The sequence below is a fragment of the Acinonyx jubatus genome, chromosome B1 (genome assembly GCF_027475565.1).
Source record: "Acinonyx jubatus isolate Ajub_Pintada_27869175 chromosome B1, VMU_Ajub_asm_v1.0, whole genome shotgun sequence".
Lineage (NCBI taxonomy): Eukaryota > Metazoa > Chordata > Mammalia > Carnivora > Felidae > Acinonyx > Acinonyx jubatus.
Window position 1 is genome coordinate 177,514,390 of NC_069382.1, and position 17,646 is coordinate 177,532,035.

The 17,646-nt window shown below is 34.4% G+C and overlaps 1 non-coding gene across 1 annotated transcript; it reads left to right on the plus strand.

Annotated features, from left to right (window-relative positions):
* Positions 1 to 16,796: 16,796 nt before the first annotated feature.
* LOC113601034 (U6 spliceosomal RNA) lies at positions 16,797 to 16,900 on the plus strand. The gene has a single exon (XR_003422165.1). It is a non-coding gene; the product is annotated as a U6 spliceosomal RNA (small nuclear RNA).
* Positions 16,901 to 17,646: the final 746 nt, after the last annotated feature.

Here is a 17,646-nt window from a genome sequence, read left to right on the forward strand (position 1 = left end):
AGCAGGACAAGAGACTAAATCATGTTGGAAATTGATGAGTCAAGGCATGGGTAGCTAAAGTGGGTTATTTTTGTTTGAGATTTTTAGAGATACAGTTGTGTTTAGATCATGGTTGTGTGTAGATTCAGAATATTTTATTTAGAATTTTATCTGAAATCCAATGGAAGAAAGATTTAGAAGTAGAAGTTGAAGAAATTGGCAAAAGATGTTTGTGATTTGCCAGGGAAGAAACTGGATTTGGACTTAAGGCTAGGCTCTTAAGTCTAGTATTTGCCACTTTCTACCTGTAAGTTTATGCATGTTAGGACTGTCCCTGATAAGATATTTATGAAATCATGGCAAGGCGTTCAGGAGAAGAATCAAGTATACAAACAGAAATGTTTATGAATATAAAATACAGAAAAAAAACTAGAATTTTGAAGGATGGTTTTAACCTTATAAAGAAGACAGTAGTGGGTACCTGAGTGGTTCAGTTGGCTGAGTGTAGGACTCGTGATTTCGTTTCAGGTCATGATCCCACAGTCATGGGACTGAGCCCCATGTCAGCTCCATACTAAGCATGGAGCCCTGGTTGTGATTCTCTCTCCCTCTCTCTCTCTCTCTCTCTCATCCTCTCTCCTGTTCATGTGCTTTTTCTCTGTCAAATAAATAAATAAATAAATAAATAAAATAGAAACAGGTGTTTAGGGAATTGTAAGTCATTAAAATAGTTTGAGAAGCTATCTTCTTAATTACTTTAATTTTTGTATCTTTTTATTAATTCTTACTTTACTTTTCTTCTGAATTTGTTTGGCTTCACTTATGTTTTTCCTTCAGATTATGGATACTATTCTTCGTTGTTCCTTGGGGAAAACATCAGAATCCATACAGAGATGGTATTGAAAGATTAGCATTTTATTTATTTTTTAAGACATTAATTTTTTAGGGCAGTTTCAAAATCACAGTAAAGCTGAGGGGAATGTACAAGGATTTCCCATCGGTTCCCTGCCCCAAACATGCATAGCCATCACATGGTCATCACCCCCCACCAGAGTGGTACATTTGATACAATTGATTAATCTACTTTGTTACATCATCACCCATACTCTATAGTTTACTTTAGAATTCACTCTTTGTACATTTTATGAGTTTGGACAAATGTATAATGATATATCTCTATCATACAGTAGCATTTTATTTTTCATGTTAAGTAAATTTGAGCTTTGGTAAGTTTAAAAAAAATCACTCAGAATGCTGCCTAGTTTTGAATAGTATGTATATTAACAATGACCTCTTTTATTGGAACACTTGAGTCATGTACCTTGTCTATGCAAAATAAAATGTTAGTTTAAAGACATAAAGAGTAGTTCTAACCTGAAGTTTTTTGTAACACCCTGTATCAATAATAGACTAGCAATGACCTAATGTTTCATGTGTATGTTAGTATAGGAATAGTTAAGATTATAAGAACCAAGCTTTTTTCTCCACTTCCTGAAACTAAATTTTGATTTACTCACAAAAATCAGAGAAATTAATTTTTTCTACAATGTTTTGCATTCTCTTAATAGTCACTAATAAAAGTTTTTAGTCAGGGTTAATAATGCAATGAGCAAAAGTACCCATGATTCCCCTAAATACATTGTATTATCTGGATAGCTAATTTGGTACAAAAATAGTTCATCGTGGATAGGTTTCATTTTGTAGACCATTATAAATGTCTTGATATCACCTTGCATCCCTTTGTAACATTTTAGCTGAGCCATGGGATGTGTTTTCAACTTTATAAATGCAAGGTGATTACCAACAGTGCACAAACACAATCCCAGTACATTCTAGACCATAAGTCATGCAACTTCTTATTACATAAATACATAAAAATAATAGGTTTTCACTTCTAATTATTGCCAATGAAAAGGAATTTGTTCTCCTGTCACACAACTAGATATTTCATTCAATTTATTTTCATCAAAAAGACTTGAAAAGACAGATGACAGTGAACGTTACGGGGCAAATTGCATAAAATTATTAGATGTGAAGTGTCAGAAAAGGTAGAGTGCAAATACAGAGAGACCTATCTATTTAGCCTAAGAAGCCTAGGGCAAGAAGACTTCTGTCCAAACTTAAAAAGGCATACTGTGAAGTTAACACTCACACTGAAATTTCCTGACAGCAAAGGTTGTGCATAAACTTCACAATGCAAACAACTTGCAAAAACTAAATATCATTAAATAGTTTGCTATTTGAAAACTTAGAAGACATAACACAAATCATGGCCAAATATAAGTGTGTATGATTCTCTCAGCAAACACATAGTGGCATATTATAGAATGTATTATCATATTTACTGAATGGTGTCTATCCTGGAGACAATCAGTTCCGTGTGAGTAGGGATGGAACTGAGGCCTTATTTCATGTCCTCTTTGCCTCACTGTATCCGAGGTCATTGGACTTGATCCAGTGCTAGCCGTAACCTATTCTGTGTGGCCTCCAATCAACTTCACTTGCATACAAATCGATAGTGACACACTTTGTCCATTCCACACTCTTGTCATGTCCTTCCCCGAGCGTCCCTATTGCTACATTTCCAAAATGGTTGGTTGCCTGTAAGTGTGGGATTACACAGGGTGGTACAGTGAAGTGAAGTGAAGGGAGGAAATCTGGCTCTAACGGTAGAAGGGATCTTCCTTTCTAATGTCGCAGGAAAGTACTGACAAACAGTTGTTTGAATAGTGTTCAGATGCTTGATACAACATGGGGATCATCTACACATAGGTTCATGTATTTCTCTGTCCTTCTGTTTTCTAAGATTACATTTTTTAATGTTTATTTATTATTTTGAGAGAGTGTGTGTAAGTGGGGGGGAAGAGGCAGAGAGAGAGAGAGAGGAAAGAGAGAGAGTCCCAAGCAGGCTCTGTGCTGCCAGCACAGAGTCCAATGTGGGGCTCAGACTCACGAACCATGAGATCACGACCTGAGCCGAGACTGAGAGTTGGACGCTTAACCAACTGAGCCACGCAGGCGCCCCTGAGATTCTATTCTTTAATAGACTTCAGGTTCTGCCCTCTGGAAAACGAGGCTAAAATATTTAATGATGTTTAAAGCCTACAAGAGTGTGAAAAACGTACTGGTCACTCAGTAAACATCTGTTGAGTGATACTACAGTGGACATTGCTAGTGTTGCTTACTTAACATCCATTTCAATATCTTTTTGCATGTTTTTATTCTCACATTTGTAAAACCAAGTTTTGTAAAGCTTTAGTTTGAGTATAATCTATGGAAATTGTTTTATGTTGCTGAATATTAAGGTTGGATGAGTCATAACTTTCCATATTCTCTATTAAATTTAGGAAAATTTTTGCATTTTAACTGCAGATTAAAAAAATGTTCCATTCCTAGGTGATGGCTCCATGAGTATGCAGTCTTCACCCAAGAGTAGTTTACATGGCAACACCAGTAAAATGACACTATTACTTAAAAATATAAGTAAAGGAAGTAAGATAGAAAGAAAAAAAAGAAGAAAAAGAATGAAAGAGAGCAAGAAATTAGGAATCAGCCCAAATGAAAGATTGAATATTAGAATGTATTTTATATCAATCTAGTAAAAATAATATACAATCATTATTAATTTAATATACATAATCTAAGAATAATTTATCATGGGGGATGATATCTTACTGATTTATTCATTTTTTCCCCAAAGATACCCATATCTTCTTAAGGAAACTACTCTTATAAACTAAAAAGATAAATTCCCAATTAAATATCAGAAAGAGACAATTATTGGGTTTCAAATGAATACTTCCTTTCATAAATTCATTTTTAAGGTGGAAAGTCACTTAACAGAACATAATGTAGCTCATTATGGAGAAATGCTATTTAATTATAGTGATTCAGTATCTGGAAAAAGTGAAGATTTTCCTTAGAGAAAAGGCATGTATAATGAGTTATCTGAACAATCACTTTGGGTCTATCAGGATGAGAATTTCAGATGGTCCACAGGATTAATAAAACTTTGAACAAATCGAATAATTTGGTGAAAATGAATACATTAGTCTATTTTCTGTACTGCCGAGGAATTTTTAATAACTCTATCATTAAATATAACACATTTCATTCTCAGTGTTCTATTCACAGCCTTATCTCCTATTAGACTTCAAGGGCAGAGACAACATTCTCTGGCCTATCCTAATCCGAACCAGATGTGATTCTCATATCTTTGCATGTATAGCTCTTTGCTGGAGCCCCTGTCTAGTAAAAGCAATTTTTTCTTCAGTGGTCAATTGAAACCTGAAATCGTCTCTTTTGTTTCCCAAGATCTGAGAGGTCTGGAGTGAACACGACCATGAGTTTCCACATGAGTTAAAACCTCCTCTTACCCTTTTTTTCTGCCCAGACTAATTATTCAAATTAGTCTCTAATCCTCACCCTAGTACCTTCTGTCTTTTTATCATCTAGGAGAGGGTCCTGTTTCAAGAATCTTTGCCTGTAAGATTGCATCTCTTAGCAACTTTGAAACATGCAATACAGTGTTCTAACCACAAAGAAAGCATAATGAAGATGTTAGCTAATACTACTGGGGTAATGACATTGCAACATATAAATCTATTAACCCATTCTAAACTTACACAATATCACAATGTATACAACGTCAATTGTATCTCGATGACAAACAGGCCACACACACACACACACCCACACCCACACCCACACCCACACCCACACCCACACCCACACACACACACACACACACACACACATCCTTGCTTTGATGCTGCTCATTTTTTTCTGGTTTAAAACATTGTAACCACCATAATCTTCTCATCATATTCATCCCCTGGAAAGTCCTAGATGAGGGCTGTTCTTTGAACATTTTATTTTAGTCTGCTGACCTTTCCTTTTGGGGATAACTAGCGAGTTGTTTCTCTGATCAGCCCTCTAAAATATTTCTGACTTAGTTATTTTACTTTCCTAAATGTCTTGGCATGCTCTGGGTCTTTGTGCATAAATGAGCTAAAATAGTAAATGAATGGTCATCTTTACTAATATGTTTCAAAGATTTACAGTCTATATCTACTCTTAATTTCTCAAAAGGGCTTTCTCTAGGAAATCAACAGAATATATACCCTCAGTTCCTCTAAATGAATATAATGTTAATTTCTACCATGTAAATGAAAATTTTAGTAAAAATAGAGAAAGCATGCCAAATACGAGATTTTGTCAATTATGACTGCATGTCTGAGAAAAAAGTATAGAATTATAGAAGTTGTAAAATTTTATCAAAATGTATAAGTACAAAATACCTTTTCTGAAATCAGTGAATATGATGTGGTTGACAACAGTTTTATAAAATATTTAAGTACAATATTTCACATATTATGATGGTAGCAGGCGGTGGATAAAGGACAGCAAACTCTGGGTGGAGGGGACGATGTGATCTGATATAATAACATATAACATAATGATATATGTTGATATAATGGCATATAATAAGAGTTCCTAATGGGTGCTCTTATGTATGTCCGCTTCTCTCAATTCTCCTCAGCAGCCAGTATTGCACCACCACAGGTCCCGAGAACAACTGGTTGTTCAGGTGTTTAGGAAACTATTGAAGGGATGTCAGATTTGCGTGACAAAGACCACTCTGAAACTCATGCAATCAGCTAGGGAGTAAAAACGAAAACAGTGTGTGACCTGAATAACAATATAACCATCTAAGGATGGATGTTTCAGGCAAAACCATAGCCATAGACATACAGACTTTGGGAGAGATATTAGAAGGCCCATGTGATGGGATGTAGTGACAAACTGAATGTAGAGAATGGGAAAGAAATAATGTGCGCTGTCTCCTGCTGTCTCCTTGGTTCTGAATTGGCCAACTTCAAGGCTGTGACACCATTTACGATATGGTTGCTGTTATTGAGGATATGGACATTTAGATTTCTTAACTCATAAAACACAATTTAAATATATATATTTTTATTATATATATTATATATAATGTATATATTTATATACATTATATATAATATAATATAAATATATAAATATATATTTATTATATATATCATATATATATATATTTTAGAGAGACACAGCGACCATGAACAGGGGAGAGGGGTAGAGGCAGGGAGAAAAAGAGAGAGAGAGAGAGAGAGAGAGAGAGAGAGAGAGAGAGAGACTCCATGTTCAACATGGAGCCCAACATGGGGCTGGATCTCTTGACCCTGGGATAACGACGTGAATCAAAATCAAGAATCCAACACTCAACTGACTGAGCCACCCAGGTGCCCACAGGGGCCCCCATAAAAGCACAATCTTAATCATGTTATTTTTCTTAAGAGTCGATTCCAGGGTTAACCATGATGGTGGGTTACTGAACGTATGGCTTCATATGCCATTGTTAACTGCAAAATTTAGTATTTCATTTAAACCAACCAATCACCTTACTTTCACAAAAGATTACCTTCTGTAGGCCCTCAGCACAGGAAGCAATATATAGCATTTGGTTAAAAATGCTATTCATTCTCCTCTGATGGTAGTTCTATTTTTCAACTTCTTATTCTGTTCCACTGACCTATTTGCTTATCTTGAAGCCAGCACTACATTGTATTGATTTCTGTTACTTTGTAATAAGTCTTAAAATAAGGTAGTCCATATAGTCCTCAAACTATGTTCTCTTTCTCAAAGTTGCTTAGGGTATTCTAGGTTGTTGGCCATTTCCATATAAATTTTAGAATTAATTTAGAATAGGGGCGCCTGGGTGCCTCAGTCAGTTGGGCGTCCGACTTCAGCCTAGGTCATGATCTCACAGTTAGAGGATTTGATCTCTGTGTTGGGCTCTGTGCTGACAGCTCAGAGCCTGGAGCCTGCCTGATTCAGATTCCGTTTCTCCCTCTCTGTCTGCCCTTTGCTGGCTCTCTCTCTCTCCAAAATAAATAAACATTGAAAAGAAATTAAAAAAAGAATTAATTTAGAGTAAATTCCAAATAGTGTATGTAGATATTATGCCATTAAGAAAGGGGGAGATAAGTCCCCACACTTTAAGTGTGAGCTGTGCATAGGGACTTCCAAAAGGAATAGGTTGGAAAGGGGAAAAAGACTAACTCTCCAGTGCAGAAATTTGGCAAAAATTATTTCATTTGGTGACTAAGATAAATATCAAGAGAGGTAAGTCAGGTTGATAGCCTGAACTAGTTCACAAATTTCTACAAAGGTGAAACATCTGCTGAAGTTTTGGTTGAAAGCTTATTGGATCTATATTATAGGTCAATTTGTAGAGAACTAATATTTTTTAAGATATTGTAATGGTATTCTAAGTATTAATGAGCATTTTATTTTAGAACAATTTTAGATTAGCAGAATAAATAGGAAGATAATACAGTTACCAAACACCTCACAAGCAGTTTCCCTATTACTCACATTTTACATTAGCATATTTGCCACAGTAAATAGGTCAATATCGATACTTTATTATTAATTAAAGTTCTTACTTAAGACCATATTCCTGAGTGCTCATTAAATGCACTTCTACTCTAGAATCCCACCCAGGAAAGCACAATACATTTAGCTGTCTTTTCTACTTAGTCCACTCCTACTCTTGAATGAACCCATTCCTTAGACTTCCCTAGTTTTGATTACCTTGTTTTGATTACTTTGAGGAGTACTGGTCAGATATATATACATACATATATGTATGTATATGTATGTATATATGTATGTATATATGTATGTATATATGTATGTATATATATCTGTATATATATATATGGAGAGAGAGAACATATATAATATATATTATGTAATGTAATATATATTACAGGTATATATATATATAATTACTTTGTCAGTACCTTGACAATTTTGTAAATATATATATATACTTTATATATATGGTAAATATATATATATTTACCATATATATATGTAAATTTACATATATATGTAAATATATATATATTTACAATATATATATAAAGTGTATATATATATATTTACTTTATATATATAGGGTAAATATGGCTTATATATTTATGGCATGTAATATATATATATGTATGTGTATATATATATATATATATATATATATATATATACACATTTACCTTGTAAATAGCTTGACAATTTTGAGGAGTATTGGCATATATATATATATAGATAGATAGTAAAATTGGGGCTTGTTTGAGGTTTTTATTCTCAGGATTAGTTCATACATATGGGTTATTGAGGGGAAGATCACAGAGGTAAGTAGTATCATTCTTATCAACATATTACATGTGCATGCTATCAACGTGACTTACCTTTCTTGATGTTTATCTTACTCACTGACTGAAGTAATATTTGTCAAATTTCTGTACTGCAGAGTTAGTCTTTTTCCCCTTTCCAACCTATTCCTTTTGGAAGCCCCTATGAACAATTCACACTTAAAGTGTGGGTACTTATCTCACCCTTTCTTAATGGCAAAGTATCTTGATACACTATTTGAAATTCTTTCACATAGGAGATTTATCTTTTCTGTCAAATTTATTTGTTAATTTGTCTATTTATTCAATTATTTATTTATATGTCTATGGATGTATGGACATTTATTTTACATTTTCAGTTATAATCCAGTATTATTTGCTTTATTTATCTCTTCAAACTGTTTCCAGTTTGACTGCTGGGGATTATTTGGTAAATATATATATATATATATATATATATATATATATATATATATATAAAATATTTGTGGGTTTCTTTTGTTTTGTTTTTTAGGAATTTTTAAATTTTCTGTATATAAGAGGTTCTAGGCTTATATATATTCTCTGTCTCAATACTAGATTTAGACATTCTTGTAAGAATTTTCAGTTTCTTTTATTGCTGAGTAGAATTGAATGCAAGATCTGGGTACTGAAGAAGTTTATTGCTACTGGGATGGCATTGCTACCAGTCTCATTCAGCTAACAGAGCAAAGAAACATTTATTTATATTCTATAAATAGGTATACTAACCTACTTGTATAGACATGTCTATAAATACTTCTATATGTGATGTATGTATATTATATGCATATTAAGTATGTACACCTAGCTACTTGTGTTTATATCGATGTTGCCAACTCTGTTAGCGCTTGGCTTATTGCCATCTTCTCCCTTCGCTTATCTCTTCCAGCTTCAACACAAAAGCCTGGCTAGCAGAGACCCTTTCTATCCTCTTATGTCCTAACATGGTTGGTACGCACATGGGAAACGATTGTCAACAATTGCGGATGTTAGGCACAACTCCCTTTGCATTTAGTTTTAAAAACACCAGCTTTGGTTTCCAAATTTTCTTAGGTCAGTACGTTTTCCTTCACTTCTTTCAATAAATGGTTTCATACATGTCATAGTGTTAGCTATTTTTGTCATAGGCTGAATCATTCCATCCTGGGATACCTCAATTTCCTTTTTTTTTTTTCCTAATTTTCATTTTGCTTATGTTGTTTCACCCTTTAGGGTTTAAAATCTAAAGATTTTGACAAATGCATAGCATCAGGGATCCAACATTACATTATTATACAGAACAGATTTACTGACCTTAAAAATACTGTTATTCACCTTTTCAAGCCGCTCTTCCCCAAAACTGTAGAAACAACTGATTTATTTTTACTGTCTCTAATTCTTTTTCCTGAAAGAATGTTGTATACACGGAATCATATACTTTGTAACTTTTTAGAATGACATCTTTCATATGCATTAAAGATTCATTCATGTCTTCCTATGACCTTATAGCTCATTCCTTCTAGTAGCAGAATAATATTCCGTTATGTGAAAGTAACACCACCTGTTTAAATATTAACTTTTTGAAGGATATTCTATTTACTTCCAGTTTTTGGAAATTATGAATAATCTAATGTAAGTATTCTTTTTTTAAATTTTTAAATGTGCATTTATTTTTTTTTAGAGAGAGAGAGAAGGCATGAATATGGGAGGGGCAGAGAGTGAGGGAGACAGAGAATCCAAAGCAGGCTCCAGGCTCTGAGCCATCAGCACAGATCCCCACACAGGGCTCGAACTAATGAACCGTGAGATCATGATGTGAGCTGAAATAGGATGCTTAACTGATTGAGGCACCAGACGCCCCTCTGCTATAAGTATTCTTACACAGACATAAATCCTATTGGATTAAGACCCTTACCCTTAATTATTTAATTAACTTTTTAAAGACTTTATCTCCAAATTTACACACAAAAATGTTTCCTAAGATATTGGGGGTTTGTCTTCCACATATGAATTTTGTGGGAGGACACATTTATCTCTATAACAAGTATTTTTTGAGCTGCTTTTAGGATTCTTGAAGATATTTCAGAATTCAAAAAGTTTTTCCTAATCCATTAAAAATTTTTTTCTTTTCTTCTTAGGCTATTAAAAAACTTTAATGTGGGACATAGAATATACTGTTTAGATAATTCTCTTCTTATTAGTTATTTTATTCTGAGATTTCTAATTATTTCTCAGATTATAAGAGTCATGAAACCCAACTTGAGGAAAATCATGAAGAGAAACGTAGGAGACCAGCTCTGTCTCTGATCACAGTTGTCTATCCTGATTTATCCCATGTGTCTAAAATACACACCAGATGACAAAGCATTATATTTTATTGTTTTGTTCCTATTATCCTTCTGTATCTTAACCACCATGAGTTACTCTGAGGTTGTGGCAATATAGCTTTCCTGGTGGTCTAAAAACTTTCACCTGAGCTTAAAAAAACAAACAAAAACATTCGTCCCCATTTGAAAGAAAAAAAAAAATTGACAATGCAGTTATTAGTAACAGACAATGAAAATCTTTTCACATGCTATTGTTGAGCAGTGGAATAGAATATTTGATAAATTGGCTGCATTTTGTTACATATACACAAAAGGATATTGGTTAAGTGTATTTCTTAGTAGCAAATATATGGAATGTTTTCATTCTTACTTTAATCCTACACAATAAAGGACCTTGGATAGAATTATAATATTTTGCAAGTCAATTATAAGGTCTAAAACTTTTCCATAATAACGTCATCAATACCAGTATTTTACCTAATACTTAGATACACTTTTTTGTGGAAATTTTTAAGTATCTTATTGCCAGGAGAAGAACAAGCTTTGTGGCTTTTTGTGTTGTTGTTTGTTGTTTTATTTTATTCCTTAAGTTTCATAATTAGAATCATTTTCCTAGAGAGGAAAAGCTCTTATACTACATAACTGCTTTGTCTATCTTGGATCCTGGGTAGGAAAAATAATTGACCCATTGACAGTGATAGGAAGAAGTCCCGGTCAAAAAGAGGAGTATCTAGTGGGTATAGATTGCATTAACATTGTGACATCCACTGATAATAATAATAATAATAATAACCCCATATTTCAGAAAGAAGCGCAAATTGGCAACCACAAATCAAAACATGGTCAGTCTTTAAATATCCACACAAACAGATTGGTAGCATGAATCAAGTAAGTTTGGTAACAGATATAATGGCTTCTCTCACCTGACTATAGTTGGGCACTAAGACCTAGTTAGGTAGGAGGATGACTAGGCCAAATAAGGCAAATTCTAGGATGTAAAAAAACATTGTTTTATTGCAAAGTCCCTAAACTAGACGCTATTCACCAAAAAAAGAAAAAAGAAAAGAAAGAAAGAAAGAAAGAAAGAAAGAAAGAAAGAAAGAAAGAAAGAAGTGATAAGAAATGTATTTGCATAATTTAGCAATAAAAGGACTAATATGATAAGTCATACAACATTGGTTACATATTTTATTGGGTCAAGACTGAGCACTGAACTTGAAGGAACGTGGATAGAGAATTGGAGAAGGTGGACTTTGGCAGGTACAAGGCTGAAAGAAGAAATGATAAGGAAAATCTAAGAATTTTCCAAATCATAACATTGCATATGACACATGGGGAGTTTTGCAACTTGCATCATAATATTTTCTTATAGAATACCCTCCCACTGTTGTCTCCTGATCAAAGCAAACATTATATTGATAGAGATTTAGTTCAAGTAGAAGCCCTTTTGTGAAAACATCTATCTTTCATCATGGAAGTATAAGATATGTTCTAACTGGAATGCTGTGCATATTGTTTGGGCAGATAAGTTTTTCTTTTTGTTTGTTTTTTGGTTTTTTTGTTTGTTTGTTTGTTTTGTTTTCTGTTTTTTTTTTTCCCAATGGAACCAGGAGAATGGAGAAAATAGATTACTGCAGAGTTTTTCATTCATAGAACTTCTGCTCCTAGCATGGTTTACATGGTGCTTGGACTACAGTAACATAGCGCACAAATGTTTCAAAGGGAAGTGTGGCCTTGAGAGCACATACTGTACAAAGGACTTCAATGAGTGGCTCAGAGTTGCTTTTAACAGTTTACATTATAGGACTTGAGACTATGAAATTACAAAAATCCCAGTGAAGTTGAACTGTGGTATTCAGAAGTTGGGAGTAAGGCATGCCAGAGGGAGTCTTTGAATGTACAATAGATCTTCTCCAGCTTGGTGAACCTAAGATGAAATTCAACCATGATTGTGGCAAATAAACATTATCACAAAAAATCTCTTTCATACTTTGTTCCATTGTGACTGCAACTTACAGAGGCTGGGCATTCCTACCTCTTCCTAAAGTTACTTAGACTTTTTCTAACTTCTATCCTCTTAGACTGTAGAAACTTGACAATTCATTTTCTACCTGGAACCTAGAATAACTATTAAAAAGGAAAATTAGATTGTGTAACTCCACAGTGAGAAACAATTTAATTCTTCCCATTGAGTTAAGAATAAATGCCTACTTCATACAACAGCCTAGGTAATAAGGGGAGAACCCTTGATAGGAGGGAGGGCATGGCCTACACACCAGCCTCAAGGGCTATTTTATGATTGATCTTTACTAGTCATGGTAATTTCTTTTCCTTAGCCACATGACCAAGTTCTGACCAATACCATTGTTTCAAAAAGAGAAAGTCCTTCATCTTTCTGTCCCTTACTGCTGACCAGAGTGTGGCAGCCATCTTCACTGTGGGGAGAAAGGCCAACTTTCCAAGAGTCACAGAACACAAACATGGAAGATCATGGTTTATTAATGACACTGTTGAACTGCTGCACCAATGTTGGACATATTTTCTCTGAATAAATTAAAAAAATATATATATACACACACATATACGTATATATACACACATATATATATATAACAATGGTACTCGTCATTGTGTTTTCTGTGGCATCCAGGTTAACAGATTCCAAACTGCCACTTACCTTCTTGTGTAATTGGAGGCTAAAACAAGTTACTATTTCACCCACTGCTTTCCACATGGCATCAAAATCAGCCACACACTATTGATTAAGAATCTGTGGAATGGATGTAAATGAATGACACAGACTTAATTACAAACGGTAGACTACTTTATGGTTTTATATGATTCTTGTCAGTCATTACCTATTTTCAAAGTCCAGATTCTTCCATGTTTCCAGAGGTTATTTCAAGAGCAATGTCAAAGACTTCAGGTCTCCTCATGGTTTCTTCATTTCTCTCCCTGAAGAAGGTTATTGTTCCTTGTATGCAATTGTAACTAACTGATAAAAGAGCTTTTCTGAAGGTAGTTCACTACCAAGAGGACATATCTTAGTATTTCATATATTTAATAACTTCAGTATATGTTAATACATGACAAGAAGCATCAGCCATTTTCACCTTGCAGTTGATGATTAATTGTGTTATGTAAGTATCATGTTTGGATGTATTGTGGCAAATGATTCTGAGGCTTCAATTAAGTAATATTGGATGATACCATAGTCCAGTAAGCATAATTTTACATCAGCTGATAACGATATGTTATTAACAATTGAAAACTTTCACAATGACTTCTGCAATCATGGTCTCACGCTTTCAATTTCTGTCTTCTGTTTAGAGATTCTCTACATTCTCATCTGTAAGCTTGGAAAAGCACACTTCTGTGCTTATTTCTCTAGCTACCTATTACTATAGTGTCTAGATTTTGTTTTGCCATGTATATCAATAGACTTACTAAATGATGATGCATCCATTTTCCTCTTTCATGAGGAAAGTGCATTATAGAATAACCTGATTATTATGTGTGAGTATTTTCCCAAGTAAATTATTAAAAGGGGGTGGGTGGGTGGTACAACGCTTCTGGGAATTCTTAAAACACCCTCAATCTATTGTACATATATTTTTTTTAATTTTTTTACACTGTTCATGCTGTGTGCATCCTCAATGAAGGAGTATATTCTGTAATAACAAGAACAAAGTAAAATGACAGACAGATAATAGGATAAGTTAACTCCATGCAGAAGTGGATGTAAGTGTCATCTGAAATCAGCTTCTTTCAGATTTGGTTTCAAATTCTGCCTTTTGTTTCTGAATTATTCCTGCCTACTCTATGATTCATCACTTTCTCCCTTGACTTACTGTGGCAGTGCATTTGTGTCATATAATCAGACTTCCGGTTTCATATGTACCACATTTGTTTTTTCAAATACCATATTAAATTTGAAACACACGGTTAGCTCCTAATTTCTCTACTGCCATCATTATCTCGTTCATCATCAGTAATTAAAAAATGCTCAGTAAAAATAGTTGCATTGGGTTATGCATTTTGTAAATTAATAATGCCTTCATTATTTATTTCTTCTTAAGCTTTCTACTAGTCCTTCACAATATTGTAAAGCATTTTCAGTTTTAAAGCATTTAGAAGCAGTAGCTTTTTCTGTTAGCTCTTCAGACAGGTAGACACAAATTGTTTTTTCACATCCTTGTTGGAATTTGAGTTTAGATTCATTACTAAAGTAAAATGTTTTTATTTCTCTGTATCACAGGAATGCTTTTTATGTGGATGAGTTTCCATTTTTCCCAGTGTAGAAAAAAAATAAAGATATCCTAAAAATTTGTAATGTTTTTAACATCTATGGCTATAAGAAAGATATTTCAACAAAATCATTTATTTACTGGATCAAAAACTTGAAATTACTGAATATCTAAGGAAGAAAGGTGTGCCAGGGTGGCTAAATTCGTTAATCCTCAAACTTTTGATTTCAGCTCAGGTCGTGATCTCACGGTTTGAGTTTGAGCCCCCAGTTGGACTCTGCTCAGACAGCACAAAGCCTGCTTGGGATTATCTCTCCCTCCGTCTCTGCCCGTCTCTGCTCACTCACTCTCTCACTCTCACAATAAATAAATAAGCATTTAAAAAATAAAAGAAATAAATTGATTGGATGAGATACTTAAATTTATATAGAACAGCCATTTGATATGAGGCTTCACAAAAATTCTCACTATCTTAAAAATTGTATTCCACTATTTATTACATAAAAAATCAGTGACACGAAGAAAATGCCATGCACGGTCATAATTTTTTCTAGAAATATGTATGTAAGTATGTATAAGACTAGGCAAAAATGAGAATTATATGTAGTAAAATGTCGACATTGGTGAACTGATGAAACTATTTGATTGTTTTCCATGCGTCTTCCATTTTTATCATTTGCATTCTCTAAACTGCTTTTTGCAATAAACATTAATTGCTTTTATCATAAGAAAATAGAGGGTCACCTTGGTGGCTCAGTTGATTAGGAGACCAACTCTTGTTTTCAACTCAGGTCATAATCCCAGGGTAGCGGGATTGAGCCCAGTATCGCATAGCATGGAGCCTGTTTAATATTCTCTCTCTCTCTCTCTCTCTCTCTCTTTCTCTGCCCCCATCCCTGCCCTGCTCATGCATGCTCTTGCTCTCTAAAATAAACATTAAACAAAAAAACAAACAAACAAAAAAAGAAAATAGGAAAGAACAGCTTTACTACCAAATATGAGAGAGGTCAAAATGAAACAATCCAGAAACAATTCCATTGAGATGCAATTGTGAAAACTATATATAATTGTTGACAATCGACTTTGTTCCCTAAAATAACAGGTTTATTTGGTGTTTTCACTTAAGCCCCCTGTCTTTGTCTTCGGTACTGTGTCTTTGTAATATCATATTATGCAACATAATTTTGAACTGTGCTCTTTAAGGAACACTTGTGGAAGGAAGCAAATTTTTCAGCACTGAGAAAATATTTGAGAAATCCAAGGTTTTTCTGCTGTTGTCATGAATAGAAAAATTTCTCGAGGGTGCTCATGTTGAATTAAAATTCACCTCAGGCTGCTTCTGTCTATGATTGCAATTTGATACTGTTGTATGGGACTCTTTTTATTGATTTCTCTTGCTTGGAGCTACCAAAAATTAAGGTTGCCAAGTGTTTAGGGAGCAATCCTATTGGAGAGGTGGAGTCTTAGTTCAGAAGGTAAAAAGCAGTTTTGACTAGTAACTTTTGGTTGTTTCTTTTTCTTTTTTTTTTTTTTCCTGAAAGCGAACATTGTCAAATCTGCTAATGGAAGTCACCTATTGGCAAAAGGGATAGAAATAGTCATTTTGTGGTTTATTTGTAGGTTTTGTTAGTAATGTTTTTAACTTCAATTTTCATCAGTTTCCTTTCAAAATATCAGCTGCCGGGGCTGATGTTAGCTGTTCAGTTTTTCTTTTATTTCAATATTTATTTGGGGGATTGCACAAGCTGGGGAGGGGCAGAGAGAGGACAGAAGATCTGAATTAGGCTCTGTGCTGACAGGCTGACCGCAGCGATCCCAACGTGGGGCTCGAACTCACAAACTATGTGATCATGACCTAAGCTGAAGTCTGACGCTCAACCAACTGGGTCACCCAGGTGCACCTAGCTGTTGGGTTCTTCTAACTAGCAGTGGAGCAGAATTGGTCTGACAGTGATTGGGCTGGTTTCTAATAGAAAGAATTATTGACAAAGATACTGAATCAGGTGCTCGATTCGGCAGCACATATACTAAAATTGGAACGATACAGAGATTAGCACGGCCCCTGTGCAAGGATGACACACAAATTCGTGAGTCGTTCCATATTTTTAGCATTGCTAGGAATTCACCCAAGGGATACAGGAGTACTGATGCATAGGGGCACTTGTACCCCAATGTTTAGAGCAGCACTTTCAACAACAGCCAAATTATGGAAAGAGCCTAAATGCCCATCAACTGATGAATGGGTAAAGAAATTGTGGTTTCTATACACAATGGAGTACTACGTGGCAATGAGAAAGAATGAAATATGGCCTTTTGTAGCAATGTGGATGGAACTGGAGAGTGTTATGCTAAGTGAAATAAGTCATACGGAGAAAGACAGATACCATATGTTTTCACTCTTACATGGATCCTGAGAAACTTACCAGAAGACCATGGGGAAGGGGAAGAGAAAAAAAAAGTTAGAGAGGGAGGGAGCCAAACCATAAGACACTCTTAAAAACTGAGAATAAACTAAGGTTGATGAGGGGTGGGAGGGAGGCGAAAGGGGGTGATGGGCATTGAGGAGGGCACCCGTTGGGATGAGCACTGGGTGTTGTATGGAAACCAATTTGACAATAAATTTCATAATAAAAAAAGGAAAAAAAAATAAAGCTACATTTGTGGTTAAAAAAAAAAAGATACTGAATCAGCTGAATATTCCACACATGCTTTTGCATATCTTATTTCATTAAATGTCATTATTTTTTGCCATAGATCTATCTCTATCTATCTATCTATCTATCTATCATCATCTATCATCTAGTGGTTGTCTGAGTTTTCCTGTAATAAGAAAATGGTGTGCACTTTATTTTC